The 17,469-nt window shown below is 36.1% G+C and overlaps 1 pseudogene; it reads left to right on the top strand.

Moving 5' to 3' along the window:
- The first annotated feature begins 9,527 nt into the window (after positions 1 to 9,527).
- Positions 9,528 to 12,251, top strand: LOC110745171 (pentatricopeptide repeat-containing protein At2g44880 pseudogene; annotated as a pseudogene).
- Positions 12,252 to 17,469: the final 5,218 nt, after the last annotated feature.

Here is a 17,469-nt window from a genome sequence, read left to right as displayed (position 1 = left end):
TTGGGGTAATATTAATTAAGGATGTGAACCAACTCCTAATAGTGGTTGTGGTTCTTGATCCCCGTTACAAAGTGGATTATGTCCACTTTAGCTTTGGTGATTTGGAAGAGGATGCTTCCAAGGTTAATGCGATGATAAGTAGGGTGAAGGATCTTGTAATGAAGTTGTACGAGGCGTACAAGAAAGAAGATCCAACTGCTGCCCAAGTTTATGTGGAGACTAATTTCGAAGGTGATGGGGAAACAAGTATTGTTGACTGTGATGAAAGGCTTGAAAAATTTATGAGATCAAGAAAAGAGAAACAAGTGGTTCAAATTAGGAATGAAGTTGATAAATATTTGTTGGAGCCTCCTGAGAATCCTAAAAATGCTGGGTTTAATTTGTTGGATTGGTGGAAAGAAAACCATCCAAGGAATCTGGTATTATCTAAGGTTGCAAAGGATATCTTTGGTGTCCCTGTATCAAGTGTTCCATCAGAGGCTGCCTTTAGTGCTGGGAAAAGAATTGTGGATCCTTTTCGGGCTTCTTTGACTCCAAAAACAGTGGAGACCCTTATTTGCTCCAATGATTGGCTAATGGCTGTTGGCTTTAACTTCAACAAAGAACCGACTGAAGATGAATTGGAATTTTATATGACTTTGGAGAAAATGGAGAAAGGTAAGGGCTGCTTTCTTGCTTTGTATTGTTTTTTCAGGTATTTGGTTTTGTTTTGACTTTGTTTATATTAATTTATGTTTTTCAATGTGGTAAAAATGGAAACATTGCAAATGGTTGGAAAAGAAAACATATGTACCAATCATTCTGTCCCTGCCTTAAATTGAAGACTTTGAGTCCTGTAGCAGCATCAACAGCAGTCAAGATGAAGGACCATTCATTAGACCTAGCAAACATGTCGTTTTAACGGGTTCGGGTCGTGTTCATATTAACCGGTTAAGATAACGGGTTGAACACGACACGACCCGTTAACTTAACGGGTGAAAAATATCAGACCCAAACACGACCCATTACCATTCGCGAAAAATCCACATGACTCGTTAAAAATAAATAGGAAAAATAAAATTTATTGCCCAAAGCTAACTCTTCTTCCCCCAAACCCGAGCCCTAACTTTTCTTCCCTCTTTCCCCTCTTCGTTTCAGCCCTAACCCATTCTCTCTCTCTCAAGTATCTTACAAAATTGGTCCCTCCATCTCAGTGGCGGATCCAGAATTCAAAAGTCAAGTAGGCGAAACTTACCTTAAAAACTCGACGGTACAAGTGAATTTCATTCATAAAAATAAAAAGATATACTTAGTCAAGGAGACATAATGAGCTTTACCCTCAAATATACATCTCTATACATAAATAAAAGCTTAACAAAAAAAAACAATAAATAAATAAATGCAATGCAACACAAAACTAAACTATTTAAATCTAAAACTTTACCCCAAAGTATAATTTATTCATAATTAAACCCTAGAATACTCAATTTCAAATTAAAATTAAGATGCATGCATTTATTTTAGGAAAAACCCAATAGAAGAAGATAATTAAAGAGAAGACAATAAGAAGAATACTTGTTGCCTTAGATATGAAAAGATGCTGCTGCCAAGAGAGAAATTTTTTATGTGTTTGGGTAGGCATGGGTTCACACCATCACATGGGCTGGGTAGGAACAGCTTTGCTTACATATAGGTTTTTTTTTGGTAAAAAAATTTGGGGTAGGCGGTTGCCTACCTTGCCCTTGCTGTAGGACCGCCCTTGCTCCATCTCTCTCTCTCTCTCTCTCTCTCTCTCTCTCTCTCTCTCTCTCTCTCTCGGGTAACCACTTTCACAGTCACTCTCATTCAATCCAAACTTAAAACCCAACAACAACAGCAAAAACAGAGGAATAAAGAGAGATGGGGAAGTACATGAAGAAATCCAAAATCTCAGGTGACGTCGCCGTGATGAAGGTCTCCGTTTCACAACAATCTTCTCTTGGCTGGGCTGAGTCTTTTGAGCGGAGAGAAGAAGAGAATTTTTTTTTAAATAAAGGAGAGATAAAGAATGACAGAAAGAGGAAGAAGAAAATGAAAAAAAAAAAGAGCTAGAAAGAAGGGGAAAGAAGAAGAGAAAAAGAGAGAGATGGAGTGAAGGGGGAAAGAAGAAGAAAAAAAGTGAAGTCACGGAGAGAGAATGGGTTAAAGGAAAAATAACATTTAAAAAGAGAGTGGGAAAGATGGAGAGATAAAAAATAACAGGAAAAAAAAAAAGAAAAAAAAGAAGCATCTGTTTGGTGTTAGGAATTAAGATATGTTTTAAAAAAACATTTTGGAAAATTACAAAAAATAACCTCCTGAACGGGTGGATGCGAATATTCGCGAATTGACCCGACACGACCTGTTAGCTTAACGGGTGGCTAACGGGTTCACCCGTTTTCAACCCGACCCATTAAGCTCAACCCAAATACTGATAATTTCGTGCGAATTCGTGTTGTGTTAACGGATCGTGTGTAATATTGCCAGGTCTACCATTAATATGTTCCATTACATTTTTTGGAGATATTTTGTTTTTGTAATGTAATGGAACATATTAAACTGCCCTTTGTTTGGTTTGTAATCTAAATTGGGGTTGACTGCTCATGTGTTTGCCTTTAATTTGTAGCTGCCATAGTGGATGGGAACTAGATGAGTGGCATGAATATTGCATGAAGATATTGATGCTCTATAATGGGATTGAACCTTTTATTTGATGATGGATATTTTGGAGGATGAATGGATGCCCAGCTTTTCTATGTATAAGATAGATGGAATGTGCTTAAATATGATTTTTAGCTGCCCAGGTTTGAGTAAAATATCATGTTTTGTGCTGAAAGAAATGGGCAAAATTTGAAGTCAACAAAACTGCCCATTTACCCCAAACCAAACCAAACCGAACCATAAGGTTCGGTTACCCAAAGTGTTTGATTTTTCACTTATGTGGTTCGGGTTCGGGTTGAAAAAAGAGCACACCAAAGTGTTCGAGTTGGGCTCAAACCCTAACCAACCCAACCCGAGCCCAGGCCTACATAAAATGGCAGTGAACATTTTTTATTTTTTATTTTTTTATTTTTGTTTTGAAGGCAGTGAACAGATTAGACCATCTTGGATCTTGCCCACAACGCAATCACTCTACCCGTATAATATTTTGGCTCTTGGCCATCCGATAAATTTTCCATTAATCTTGCCAATGTGGTGGCACATGTTGGCTCCATCTATGCCGATAGTGACAACATATGTGTGCCAGGAGGGCATAGAAATTAAAATTATCAATAACATTGACATTTCTTTTGTTGAAAAACTAGCTCCATGCCACGCATGTGTCATTTGGTTTTCTTTTTATTTATTTATTTAATTTTCAAAATTAAGAAAAGGTAACAAGGGTAGTTATGTTCCATAAAAGTAGGATTTATTATCTGATTTTGTTTTTAATTTTAATTTTTTAATATAAAAAAATATGAATTTACCATATTATCCTCATTTAATTAATAATTTCAATTCTTAATATTTGAATTAACCAAAGGTATTTTATGATATTTTGAATGTTTCACAATTCTCTGCTTTTTGCTTTATATATACTAGCCTCTCTGCACGCGCTTCCTCGCTTGCGAGAGGTTTTATAAAAAAATAATAAATTTATTTTAGAATTAAAAAAGATAATGAGTAGTTTTGTTCCATAAAATTAGAATCCATTATCTAATTTTTCTTTTAATTTTAATTTTTTTAATATGAAAAAAGTGAATTTACCATATTATCCTCATTTAATAAATAATTTCAATTCTTAATGTTTGCATAAACCAATGACATTTTCTGGTATTTTGAATGTTTCACCATTCTCTATCTTTTACTTTATATATACTAGCCACACTGCACGCGCGCGCGAGAGGCTTTTTTTTAATTAAGCGCACTACGCGCGACTTACAAAGTTTCGTAAATATTTTTTCGCAATTGTATTTATATAGATGTCTGTTTCAACAGTTTCATATTTTAATCGTGCACGTGTGATAAATCGTCGTCTTATTCCTTTATTGCCTGTATCTTTCTAGACATCCATCTTAACAGTTCACATGCTATAAAAGACAAAAAAAAATGCTAAGATGGACGTCTAGAAAAATACAGGCGATAAAGGAATAAGACGACGATTTATCACACGTGCACGATTAAAATATGAAACTGTTGAAACAGACATCTATATAAATACAATTGCGAAAAAATATTTACGAAACTTTTTAAGTCCTGCGTAGCACGCTTGATTAAAAAAAGGCCTCTCGTTAATCTATATATATAAATAATATCCAAAGCAAATCCAACATTAATAGGAAAATCTCAAATAATTTAAGTAAAATAATATTTTCATTCTACACAGTTTTAGATTATAGACAAATATTTACATAATATGCACATAGGAGGAAGACATGCAACGATCAAGACCATTTGCGCCATCCTTTCCTCTCTAATTGATCTTTCACTTTTTCATTGTCAATCTATACATAAATAACATGAGATGAGACCAAGTTTAAACATATGCTTTTAAATTTGTAATTGACAAATTTTAACATAATTTGGGAACACGTATACTCACCTTCAATTTTGATAGTTTGTTCTTTGCTACATGCCTACTCCAGTTATCGGAAGAAAGTTGTATCAAAAATAGCATGTTAAAAAAAATTTACCGAATTTACCGTGTTAAAAAATTTCTCCCTTGTTTTTTCTTTTATTATTTTTGTTTCATTTTCTTCCTTTTGTTTCTCAGCAAAGAAATTATCATTTCAACTGTTGTAGTCAAACAAATTCTTTGACCCCATTGTTGTTAGGAAACAAACATTTAATACAATACAACACATAATTTTTTTATGAATATAACAAGGCTGATAAACCTCAAGAAGTTGAAGACCCACACGTGCAGCCGATCTATCTACCACAACGATGAGAGAATAATAACTCCTGCACAACAATTATCGTGGGTTTGATAATTCATGAAGCCAGTAGCAAAAGAAAACTTTTAAGTATAATGAAAAAAAACCAGAAAAACCTTTCCTCCCTTTTCCTCCCTCCGACTCTTTTAATTCCTGTAGCAAATGGATCCCCTGAGAAATAAAAGAAAACCAAAAAGAGGGATAAAAAGAAGGCATCAAACCAAAGCGTCATAAAAAACCAAACCAAAAGAACTGAAAACTGGAGTGAAGGCAGAGAAATAAATGTATAATTAAAAGATAATCAAAAGCTTTTTTTATTGAGCCTATTAAATGTCAAATGTCACAAAATGCACAAAATCATGAGAAAGAGAAGTACCTGAGAGGATTGGCGAATTAGTTAGACATCACGATTTTGTACCCCAAACCCAAACATATGATTCTGTATTCAGAAGGAATAAAACTATGAACCAAAAAAAAACAAAATATATCACTTAAGTGGTGTAATGAAAATATAGAATAAACAATTATTTTAATGTAATCGGTTTTGTTGAAAGCAGCTCACCAATTCCTCTGCAAGCCTCCTGCACTTTGGGAAGTTGAACCCCCCTTGAAAACCTACAATGTTAACAATTCACATTAAGGAACGAAAGTAAAAGAAAATAGCCATTTAAACGAAATTTGAAACAGATGCAATAACTAATTGCATACGTCTTTATTTAAAACCAATCTCAATACATCAAGGTCTAATTGCATACGTCTGCTTGTACATCAAAGCCTCCAGCTGCTGTCTTCTTTGTCTCCAATTTAACTATCAAAGAAACAAACCTCTAAAAAAAGAGAAGAAACACAGCATGGCCAGTAAGTCCTTTAGCAGTTTTCCTCCCCTTGAACTCCCTCCATCTCTATCATCCTCATTTTGCTTTTAAGTCCTCTACCAAAGGAATCCCAGGAGAAAAAAAAAATAGAAGGAAAAAAATCATAGCATAATCTGTATACATGCGGTCCTCCTCTTCTTAGAACGCTTTCACCCCGTTCACCTTCCTGGCTTGGGTTTCATATCACAGTCATGGCCAAAAGAGATGCTCTCACCTACCAACTGCTCCACATAACCAAGTAGAAATATAGCAATAGTAGTCATTGTCATCAGTTTAAGACAATCTATAAGTTATGGCAAGTTTAAATCTCAATTATATATGAAGAGCCAACAATACACAAAAAGAGGGTTGCATTTCCTCGAATGCAGTAATGTATATGGATGAAACTATGTTTCATTCTTACAAAAATGCAATCATTGCAGCAACCATAAATAGATTGGCAAAAAAAGAAAAACAACATAAACAGATTGCTTCTTTATATAACCTGAGAAGAGAACCAAACAATGCACTCAGTAAAGAAATAACATAACAACAAATACACAAAATTCGTGATGAAAGAATAACAAAACCCACCATTTCATAAAATGAACGACCAAAGAAACAAATATGAGACTTGTTGCAACATCTCTCTGTTTTCTCTTCAAAGTATTCTCTGCAAAAGAGTGAAGAAAAACAAAACTCCACCATGTCATTTGAATTCGTAGAACAAAACCAAACACATTTTATCAAACACCTACCCTGCGAGTTAACCATGCGAGTAAACACCTGCCCTATTCTTGGAGTTGCAGCAACTGTTCTTGAATAATCGAGAATCCAAATATAAGTTGAGTAACCAAACTTTCATTCATATCTTAAATTTCATACCTACCATTTCATATAGCAAATAAAAATCAATCCGATAAATGGTGGGCATGCAGCAAAAGGAGTAAGTTTCTCAAAAATCTCTTACCCACTGTAATTTACCGTTTCATTTGGACATGGGTCTGATATGAACACAAAAGCCATGAGAACCGTTCAACATACACGATAGAGAAATACGGAAAATCATCAACAAATATGAGGTAAAGCTGTGTTATAATGGAATAGCCATTGCCACCACAATAAATTCCCACACTAAATATGCATCATAAAATGGAACTGAAAACGCGCATCCCAAACGAACCAATCCTAGATGACAAATAGCAAATTGAGGCACTTCGTCATCCATAGAGCAAAATCAATCAGACCAATAGAAGTTTCATCCAAGCATGAAGTAATTCACAGTTAAAATACAGAAATTTCCAATCTCTCTAATTACTAAACTTCACAAAATCAGTCACAGGTTAGTGAAATTATCCTTCTCAAATGAAAATCATACAAAAAGACAAACTAGTCAATAACAAATACAAAGCCCACCTTAGAATCACTCGTTTTGCGCACAAAGCCCACCTTTTGTCTGTACATATCTCAAATAAACCGAGTTCTCTACTTGAAAATACCTCTATGTTCTATTCTTGTTATTCTTATATATTTCAAAAGGTTTTATCTACAATGGTCGGTGATGCAACAACATCCAAAAAATATAATGTAAGGTTGGCTTATATCTATTTAATATATCTGTCACTTGTCAATGCATATGTGATTGTATGTGAAATTTGATTCTTCTAGGTAGAAATTCACAAAGAAGTTGAGACACTTGAAAATCACGTTATTATTCTCATAATTAGCGTCAATCCTTGCGTTGAGAAGAGGGCAAAAGCTATTCAAGAATTTTAGGAAGGGGGAAGTTTGTCGCTGCCAAAGTAATCTTGTGCAGTATGTAATTCTTGAACAGCTTTTGTCCTCTTCTCAACGCAAGGATTGACGCTAATGATGAGTTAAGGTTCAGGTTCAGCCCCAAGAACCCTTTCCCACCTCACTCCATATCGATGGATTAAACTAAATGATTCATATCTTAAATTGAAGTCCAATTTCAAGATAGCAAGGGTGACTACTTCAATTATAGCCACTCTTCAATGGCCAAAAATTACATCCAAATATGCAGCAAAATGCAAATACCATCTTAAAACAGAGTAAAACATACCTCTCAAACATACCTCTTAAACACGAAATTGAGAAAAACTAAGCAGCAGTCCTTACAACCATCACAGGAGAAACCCATAAACCCTAAACCAATTTCAGACTAACCCCTAAACCAATTTCAGAGAAACCCCTAAATTGTAAACCAATTTCAGAGAATCCTAAACCAATTTCGAATAAACATCTAAACCAATTTCATAGAAACCCATAAACCCTAAACCAACTTCAGACTAAGAAAATGACGATAAACAGTACCTTTTTAAGGTGAATGATGGAGTTGAGCTTCGATGAACACACACCGCTGAGGGAGAAAGAGCACTGCATCAGAGAGAGAGAGAGAGAGAGAGAGAGAGAGAGCTGCGTAAGAGAGATTGAGAGCAGTGTGCGATAGAGAAATAGCGAAGAGAGAGAGAGACCTGAGCGACAGAGAGAGCTGAGATATAAGTCAATTTCAGAAAAAGTGATATTTGGGCAATAAGTAGATAATAAATATATATTTATAGGTGGTATTTGCAAAAAAATTGAGGAGGGCTGGTATTTCCACTTAAAACTAAAAAACTGGTGGCATTTTAGGCTATTTCCCTTTTTTTTACTTAATTAATATATTAAGTTAATACACGCTGTAAATTCTATATATCAATTGGAGATTCTACTTCAATTTCTTGCCTTAGTTGGAGCAGGCCGCTGTGTATTCAATAAGAATTACCTTTTTTATTAATATATTAACACATGGACCTTTATATATCGTACAATAATAATTTCTACACATAGACCTATATATATTTATAAATTGTTATAGTTAAATAAGAATTAGTTGTACAATTTAATTATATTATATTATTTATAATTTTTTTAAATAAATTAATGTTTAAAATGCATACGCCTCACTGCTTCAAGGCTTACGGCTCACATAACGTGACTAAAATGCCTCGCCTTTCAAAACATTGGCGATAATATCAGAGGCGATAATTTCAACACTCATGTATCTTACCATATAATGTATAAAGTGTAAAATATTGTAGTAATTCATAATATATAAATGATTATGGTGTGTTTAATCTTCTTTCATTTATTACTATATATTTTCTACACTCACAATGTTTGCCAGCTCGCTATATAATCAACTTAAATCAGTTAAATCCATCATGCAATGCATTTCCTTCCAATTTTTTTGTGATAAACTAATAGATAATAGACTAAATAAACATCCTGCAAGGTTTCAATAAAAATTCCCAAGTTTTTATTACAATTTCCGTGGTTTTTATTCAATTTTTATCGATATCGATAATATATCCCGATATTTCCATCAAAATTTCCGTATTTTTGGACTACCGATATTTCCGATATCACCGATATTTTAGACCTTGCTCTGGAGTGAGGGTCTGTACCTTTTTTCTTTTCTTTTTAATTTTTTTAAAGTTATGCGTAATTGTTCTTTTACAATTATATCCTGCTTTAATTAAAATAAGTGTGTTTTAATATTAGTTTCCCAAGGATATTTTCGGGGTTTTTGAATGTTTCACCATTCTCTTTTGTTTTATATATATAGATAGATATAGATTATAAAGACTTTTTTTTTTTTTTTTTTTGGTTAGGAGATGTATCCAATCCATATTTGTAAAGACTGATTTTCATAGAATTTGAATTGGATACACTAAAGTCTAAACCTAAATTGAAACCTTACCGGACCAAATTTATGTGCTTTGGGTCGGGTCTCAACTCTCACCTGTACAAAACCGACATCCTTGCAGAAAAAAATGATTTAAAATAAAAAAAAGAGAAACCCCGCCATTCAAATGACAGGGAAGCAAAACTGAGAGAGAGATGTATGATGAGAGAGCAAGTATGGAGATGGAGCTCATTAGAAAGAAAATGCTTAGACCTTCTCCAACAAACGAAAACAACACCCTCGCTTCTCCAAATACACGCCTTCATGCTCCGAAACTCCCTCGAAACAAATGTCAATCTCCTCACCAAATTCATCACAACCTGCGGTTCCATCGCCCTTTTCGCCTCTCATCAAAACCCGCTAGCTCTGATTCGACATGGTCGCCGCGTCTTCAATCACAAACCCAATAAAGATGACACATTTCTCTGTAACTCTATGATCAGAGCCCACATGGATATGCGCCAATTTGCTGAATCTTTCACTCTCTATAGAAATCTTAGGAAGGACACGGGTTTCAAGCCCGATGGCTACACATTCACAGCCTTGGCAAAGTCGTGTGGTTTAGATGTGGCCATCTGGGAAGGGCAAGAACTTCATTGTCATGTTATTAAAGTTGGGTTGTGCTTAGATTTGTATGTGTCGACTTCATTGGTTGATATGTATGCAAAGTTTGGGAGGATGAGTTGTGCAAGTAAGTTGTTCGATGAAATGACGGAGACAAGTCGAGTATCGTGGACAGCTCTCATTTGTGGGTATGCAAGGTTAGGAGATATGGGTAATGCATGGAGGCTTTTTGATCAAATGCCTGAGAAGGACTTGGCTGCATTTAATGCTATGATTGATGGTTATGTCAAATTGGGAAATATGGGCTCCGCTCGAAGTTTATTTGATGAGATGAGGGATAGGAATGTGGTATCTTGGACCAGTATGATGTATGGTTACTGCCATCATGGTGATGTACAATCTGCTAGATCACTCTTTGATGCCATGGCCGAGAAGAATCTAATTTCTTGGAATGTGATGATTGGGGGTTACAGTCAAAACAAACAGCCCCATGAAGCCTTGAAATTATTCCATGAACTGCAGTCAAATATGTCTCTTGAACTGGATGGCGTGACTGTTGTTAGCATTCTTCCAGCTATTGCAGATTTGGGCGCCTTGGATTTAGGTCGTTGGGTTCACAAGTTTGTACGAAGGAAGAAGCTTGATAGGGTAATCAACATCTGCACTGCACTTGTTGATATGTACGCAAAATGTGGTGAAACTACAGAGGCCAAAAGACTTTTTGATGAGATGCCTGAAAAGGAAACAGCTTCTTGGAATGCCTTGATAAATGGGTTTGCAGTAAACGGCCATGGCAAGGAGGCACTGGAGGTATTTTTAGAGATGCAGTGCAAAAAGTTTATGCCGAACAATGTAACCTTTATTGGTGTTTTGTCTGCTTGTAACCATTGTGGTCTGGTAGAGGAAGGGAAAAGATGGTTTAAAGGAATGGAGGGCTTTGGGCTTATCCCGCAAATTGAGCATTATGGTTGTATGGTTGATCTTTTGGGAAGGGCAGGATGCTTGGAGGAAGTCGAGAAATTGATTGAGAGCATGCCTTATGATGCTAATGGAATAATTTTGAGTTCTTTTCTTTTTGCATGTGGCCATTCTGAGGATGTAACAAGGGCCAACAAAGTTTTAAAGAAGGCAGTCAAACTGGAGCCATGGAATGATGGAAATTATGTCATGCTCAGAAATTTGTATGCCAAGAAGAGAAGGTGGAGTGATGCAGAGGAAATTAAGAGGTTGATGAGGAAGAATCAAGCAAATAAAGAGGTTGGTTGTAGTGTGATAGAGATTGATGGTAGAATCAAGGAGTTTGTGGCTGGTGACAGGGTGCATGTGTATTCCGAAGCTATACATTTAACCTTGCGGCAGACTTGGAAGCACATGATGGGTGATTTTATAGAAAAGGGGTGATTTGCTTGAGTCTAGAGAAAAAAATATGCATAACCTCTACCAACCCCTCCCCTTTCATCCGTTGTAGTTTATGCTGAATATACAGGGTAACCTGAAAAATATGTAAGGGCCCTTTTGAGGAACTTTTCAAATGGCAGCCAGGCATGGGGTTTATTGAGAAAGGCATGTGGAACTTGGAAGCTTGAGATTGCTACCAATTATTTGGCAGAGAAAAGTTTTGAACAGTCCAAATACCAATTTTCTTTGAACTTGTGACTGAGAACATTCCTTTCTTACTGTACTCTCTCTACAGTGTAGATCTATTGGTGTATACGGAGAGGTTAATTATATATCAATTTATACGGAAAAACGTTGGAATATATAAGGGGAAGTAGACTCTTCCCACTAATCAGTTTCCGAAAGAGGTGTTGTTTACCAGAACAAAAATACTGCTTCTATATTCGTAAGCTCGTTGGCCAAACCACCTTGCTTATGCAAGGAAGAAGAAATATAGGGCAACAACAGCTGCAAGATACCTTTACAAAATGAGAATACAACTGCAGACGCCTGCCCTAAGCCAACAGTTGGTCCCAAGCTAAGAAGCAGATACCTTGCTTGGACAGACTAAACAGGACATAAACTACACCCTCAAACCTCTGTCTCTCTCTCTCTCTCTCTCTCTCAAGAATGGGAATGGCTATGAGTTCCATGGGATTGGGAGGAGGTTGGTTCATTTTCTTTTCCATTTTATGTAGTTTGCAGTTGGAGTTTTAGTTTGTGTTTGTCCTCTCATTATCTCTCAAACTTTGCTTTTATTACATGAAGTGTGCAAACCCCCGCAAACCCCTTCTAAGTCGAACTCACTCAATCACAAAAATTTATTCCAACTTTAAAACTAAATTAGAACCAGATCGATCCATAAAGGGAGAGTTTAATATGACAAACTGATTCCTCCAACCAAGAACTGAAACCTTTGAGAGAATTGCATAGATGAAAGAGGTATTATTCAATTAATCACAGAAACATGGAAAGGAAATAATAATGGAGAGGAAATGATAAAAGAGAATTGCTTAATACCCTACGCATGCTATTTAAAATAAGTCAAGAGTATCGATATGATTACGATCGAATGAAGTTCCAAGTTCAAGCAGAAACCATTTCCAATTGCAGGTAAAACCTCTTTGAAGATTAATTAAACACAACCAAATTACATGTGATAGATATGTACATATATAAGCATATGCACCAAACCTGTAACAACATAAAATAAAAATCCCCACAATCTCAAAATCCAAATTCAGATATTCCAAAACCAATAACTAAAGAAATCTATATATATATGTTCTTAAGACAATCTCTTTATACAGGCAAGATTACTTTATCATTTCTTCTTAAGACAATGTTTCTTTTCCATATGTTAGTCAAGCCTGTATAAAACCAGTACCAGATATAGAAATGGTCAACAAACCTCTACACGTATATCATTTGCAATTTCAATACAGGACCGGCGGACCACAAATTGAACATTAATTACGGCTGTATGGTAGATCTTTTGGGAAGGGCAGGAGATGCTTTCAGCAAGTCGAGAAATTGATTGACAACATGCCTTATTATGATGCTAATGGAATAATTTTGACCTCTTTTCCTTTTGCATGTGGCCATTCTGAGGATGTCACAAGAGCCAACAAAGTTTTAAACAAGGCAGTCAAACTGGAGCCATGGAATGGAATGATGGAAACTATGTCATGCTGAGAAATTTGTATGCCAAGATGAGAAGGTGGAGTGATGATGCAGCAGAGGAAATTAATTAAGAGGGTTGGATGAGGAAGAATATCAAGTAAGTAAAGAGGTTGGTTGTAGAAATATTTTGAAGATATACATTAATTTAACCTTGGTTGACGTGAGTTAACCTAATAAATCAAGGAGATTTATTTCCTAAGTTAATTAGGTGATTTATTTCCTTTTTTCAGTATAGTTGAAAATCCTTGCATAATTAGGACATATTCTCCTAATTAATTCATGTATTCATTTCCTTGTAAAGCACACTTGTAAACTCCTATATATTCCTCCTTACGAAGAAGAATACAAAATTATCTAATATTCAAACCTTATTCATATTTTAGCATGGTATCAGAGCGGCCGATCCTAGGTCGTCTCTAAGCTTTCACTTCAATCCTCATACCCTCACACTCAAACACACCCTAAGCAAATTCCTCGAGTCAAATTCCTAAATCAAATTCCTCAAATCAAATTCCTAAATTATCAAATCAAAACCCTTTATCAAATCCCTAACTCCAAACCCTTTCCCACAATTCCTACACACAAACTCATATCAAATCTTACTTTTGTGCAGGATTGCGGTCAATCAAGTTGAACAGGCTACACGGGCTCTTGATTTTATAGCCATCACCAAAGGTTCTGCTTTCAACACCTCATCTCAAAAACACACATGGATTATTGACTCAAGTGCTACAGATCACATGACATTTGAGCCTGGCCAACTTATTACTCACAAATCATCCACACAGTCGGTGGTGTCTAATGCTAATGGTACCTCCTCCCTGTGGTTGGAGAGGACTCTCTATCTCTCTTTAACTTCATACATATAGATTTTGTGTTGCTTGTTCCATCCTTGGACCATAACTTGTTGTATGTTGCACAAACTACTACTACTTTGGGTTGTACTGTAACGTTTCAGCCGAATCATTGTGTTTTTCAGGACATCCTCACTGGGAAGACGATTAGTTATGGTACTAGTGTGGCAAACTCTACTACTTGGACTTAGCTCCAGATAGTGAGACCAAGGTTGGTCTAGCTTACACAACAAGTGGAGATAGTTCCAAGAGGCAGAGAGACAAAGTTTAGTTATGGCATAAACGTCTTGGCATTCCTCGTTCGGTTATTTGAAGAAGTTGTTTCCATCATTATTTTCATGTTTTGATGATTCCAGCTTCCAGTGTGATACGTGTGAATTGGCTAAGAGTCATCGTGTTCCGTTCCCATTAAGTACACATAAAAGTTTGGTTCCCTTCTCACTTATTCATTCTGATGTTCGGAGGCCTACTTAGCAGCTACTCAGGCTGGAGCTCGATAGTTTGTCCCTTTATTGATGATTGCACACGAATGACCTGGATTTCACTTCTCAAGACTAAAGGAGAAGTGAGTTTGAAGTTTGAATAATTCCGCAAAATGGTGGAGACACAATTCCAAGCTAAAATTCAAACTCTGCATTCTGACAATGGAGGGGAATTTCTCAACCATGATCTACATAAGTTTCTTCAAGATCATGACATCATACATCAACACTCGTGTCCATATACTCCCAACAAAATGGGGTGGCTGAGTGCAAGAACCGACATTTGCTTAAAGTTGTTTGTGCCTTCCTCTTTGATTCCAACCTGCCTTGGTCATTTTGGGGAGAGGCAATCATATCTGCAGCTTACTTATCAATCGAATCCCTTGAAGTATCTTTAATTTCCAAACTCCTCTTCAAACACTTCATCACTATATCTAAATACCTTCTCCCCCAAACCTTGAACCACGGGTTTTCGGCTGTGTTATTTGTGCACTTACATGAACACCAACTAAGCAAATTCAATTCTTGAGTAGATAAATGTGTTTTCACTCGCTATGCCGCCCATCAGAAAGGATACCTATGTTACCACCCACCCAGTCATAAAGTATATACATCCATGGATGTTATGTTCCACGAACACGACATGTATTTTTCTGAAGCACCGAAAGACAGTTTGGAAACACTCGATCTGGCGTAAAACGACCAGTCGTCTCCCTCACTCAACCGATCGATTATGGAGTTTCACATCCATGAGGAGTCTCGGCTCGATTCCGACCGGTCGCCTCTCTCATGTGACCGGTCGCCCTTTGTGTTCATTGAAGTGTTGAGGCTCTAGATGAAACTGACTGGATCACTTATACCCAGCGACCAGTCGTCTACCCGCTGCCAAAATCAAGAGAAGGAAGTTGACCCGTTTTCTAAAATTTTGCTCGCTCCGTACCCTTTTTCAGCCACAGTACCTGTCACAACCCAACTCTACTAGCAAGATATTGTTCGCTTTGGGTCTTCCCTCACAATTTTGTTCTTGAGCTCAAGTTAAGGCTATCTTGCCCAAAAGGCCTCTTACTAGGAAGAGAAGTGTCCACACATATAAGGCACTTCACCTTTCCCTCCTCGAGCAATGTGGGATTGCTCACTATTCTTGCTTCCCAAGCTCAAGAGAGGATGTCATTCAAGTAACATCTTCCCCTTAAACTAATAATACTCATGCAATATATCATGATGATTTAATTTCAAAAAGCATAAAGGATATAGATGCCCCTATATACCAACTTCCAAAGAGGAAGAACCGTGGTAAACCTCGAGTACAGTATGAAGCATATCCTAAAGCCCAATGAAAATACCTCATCAATAATTATATATCTCTAAGAAGATCATTAGAGTCACATGTACATGTTGTGAAGTAGTTGGACGATATATCTGTCCCAAGTAGTGTAAATGAAGCACTAGGAAACTTAAAGTGGAAAGAAGCCATGAATGAGGAAATGCGAGCTCAATTCGATTGGCCATTAGAGTCCTACTGTCTCTAGCAGCAAATCTAGATTGGCCACTACATCAGTTTGATATTAAAAATGTCTTCTTACATGGAGACTTGGAAGAATATGTATACATGTATTTACCGCCAAGATGTAATCTAGCTCATGCCAAGTAAGATCAAGTTTGCAAGCTAAGAAAGTCATTATATGGGTTAAAACAGTCTCCCAGGATGTGGTTTCGAAGATTTACTAGTTCCATGCAGAATTTTGGATACACTCAAAGTAATTCAGACCACACCTTGTTCCTAAAGCATGATGGAGGAAAAATCACTCCATTAATTGTCTACATATGGATGACATGGTAGTAACTGGAAATGATGAAGGAGAGAAACAAAAGTTACAAAAGTATTTGTCTCCAGAATTTGAGATGAAGGATCTAGGTCTCTGAAATACTTCCTCATAATTGAAGTAGCTGCCCTAAGAGCTAATACATTTGTTGTAATCTCCTTAGAATACATATCGTTTATGATAATAAAAGACAAACTTATTTTGTTATCTTTTACATCGATTAAAGAAACAAAGTTCAGGGAATACTAAATAGGAGATAGAGAAATCTAAAGAAGATTAGGTTCAAGAGACCCTTGATCTCTAACTATAGTATCCCAAAATGTTCCTAATCATAGGGTTATCAAATGAGCATTGATAAATCGTCAAGATTGGCACATATTATGTATGTTCAATAAGAAGGATGGTTAGTCTCAAACCATTTATTTAGTTGACACTAACACAAGTATGTGGGTGCTCATTAGTGAATGAGTACACTAAACTTGATCAACTATAGTTCCCGTATGGAGTTTTATCTACATGTCAAATGAGAATTCATAGTTGCAATAATGCAAATTAGTCCTTAGAATTGAGGCATCATGGTTGTCCGTGATGCGTTATTGATCTTTGATAGCTCGTAAAGGCAAGTCGTAAAAGATTTACCTTATGTGTTATTGGGATCTCTTAATTCATCATAAGGGCATGTGAATGTACAATTAGGAATCTCTACCTTTGATAAAGAAGGAGAATGTTTCGAGATGTGATTCAGTAAATCTTTAGCCAAAGTATTTTGAGGTTGATTTAGAATGTTGTTCTTAATCATGTTCTTTTGAATCACATGTGGTTATAAATCATATTAGGGGTCTGACATAATCAATATGTACCATAATAATATGATTTGAAACATTTTATAAGAGAAAGACCGTATTGCATTGCAATTCCAACTGAATAGGTTCTTCATCTATTCTAGTTAGCTTGGGTAGACTTGATATATTGCTAGATGTCACTCTTAACTCGTGGAAGTCCTAGGATTGATTGTGATTGGTTCATATAAAGGAAGAATTAAAAAAGGATTTTAATTCTAGTTGATTAGAAATAGTTCTAATATTCCCACTGCATTACTAATTAGAACCTA

The sequence above is a fragment of the Prunus avium genome, chromosome 2, assembly GCF_965620075.1.
Source record: "Prunus avium chromosome 2, drPruAviu1.hap1.1, whole genome shotgun sequence".
Classification (NCBI taxonomy): Eukaryota; Viridiplantae; Streptophyta; class Magnoliopsida; order Rosales; family Rosaceae; genus Prunus; species Prunus avium.
The sequence above is the reverse complement of the archived record's forward strand: the minus strand, read 5'-3'. Positions and strand labels throughout refer to the sequence as shown.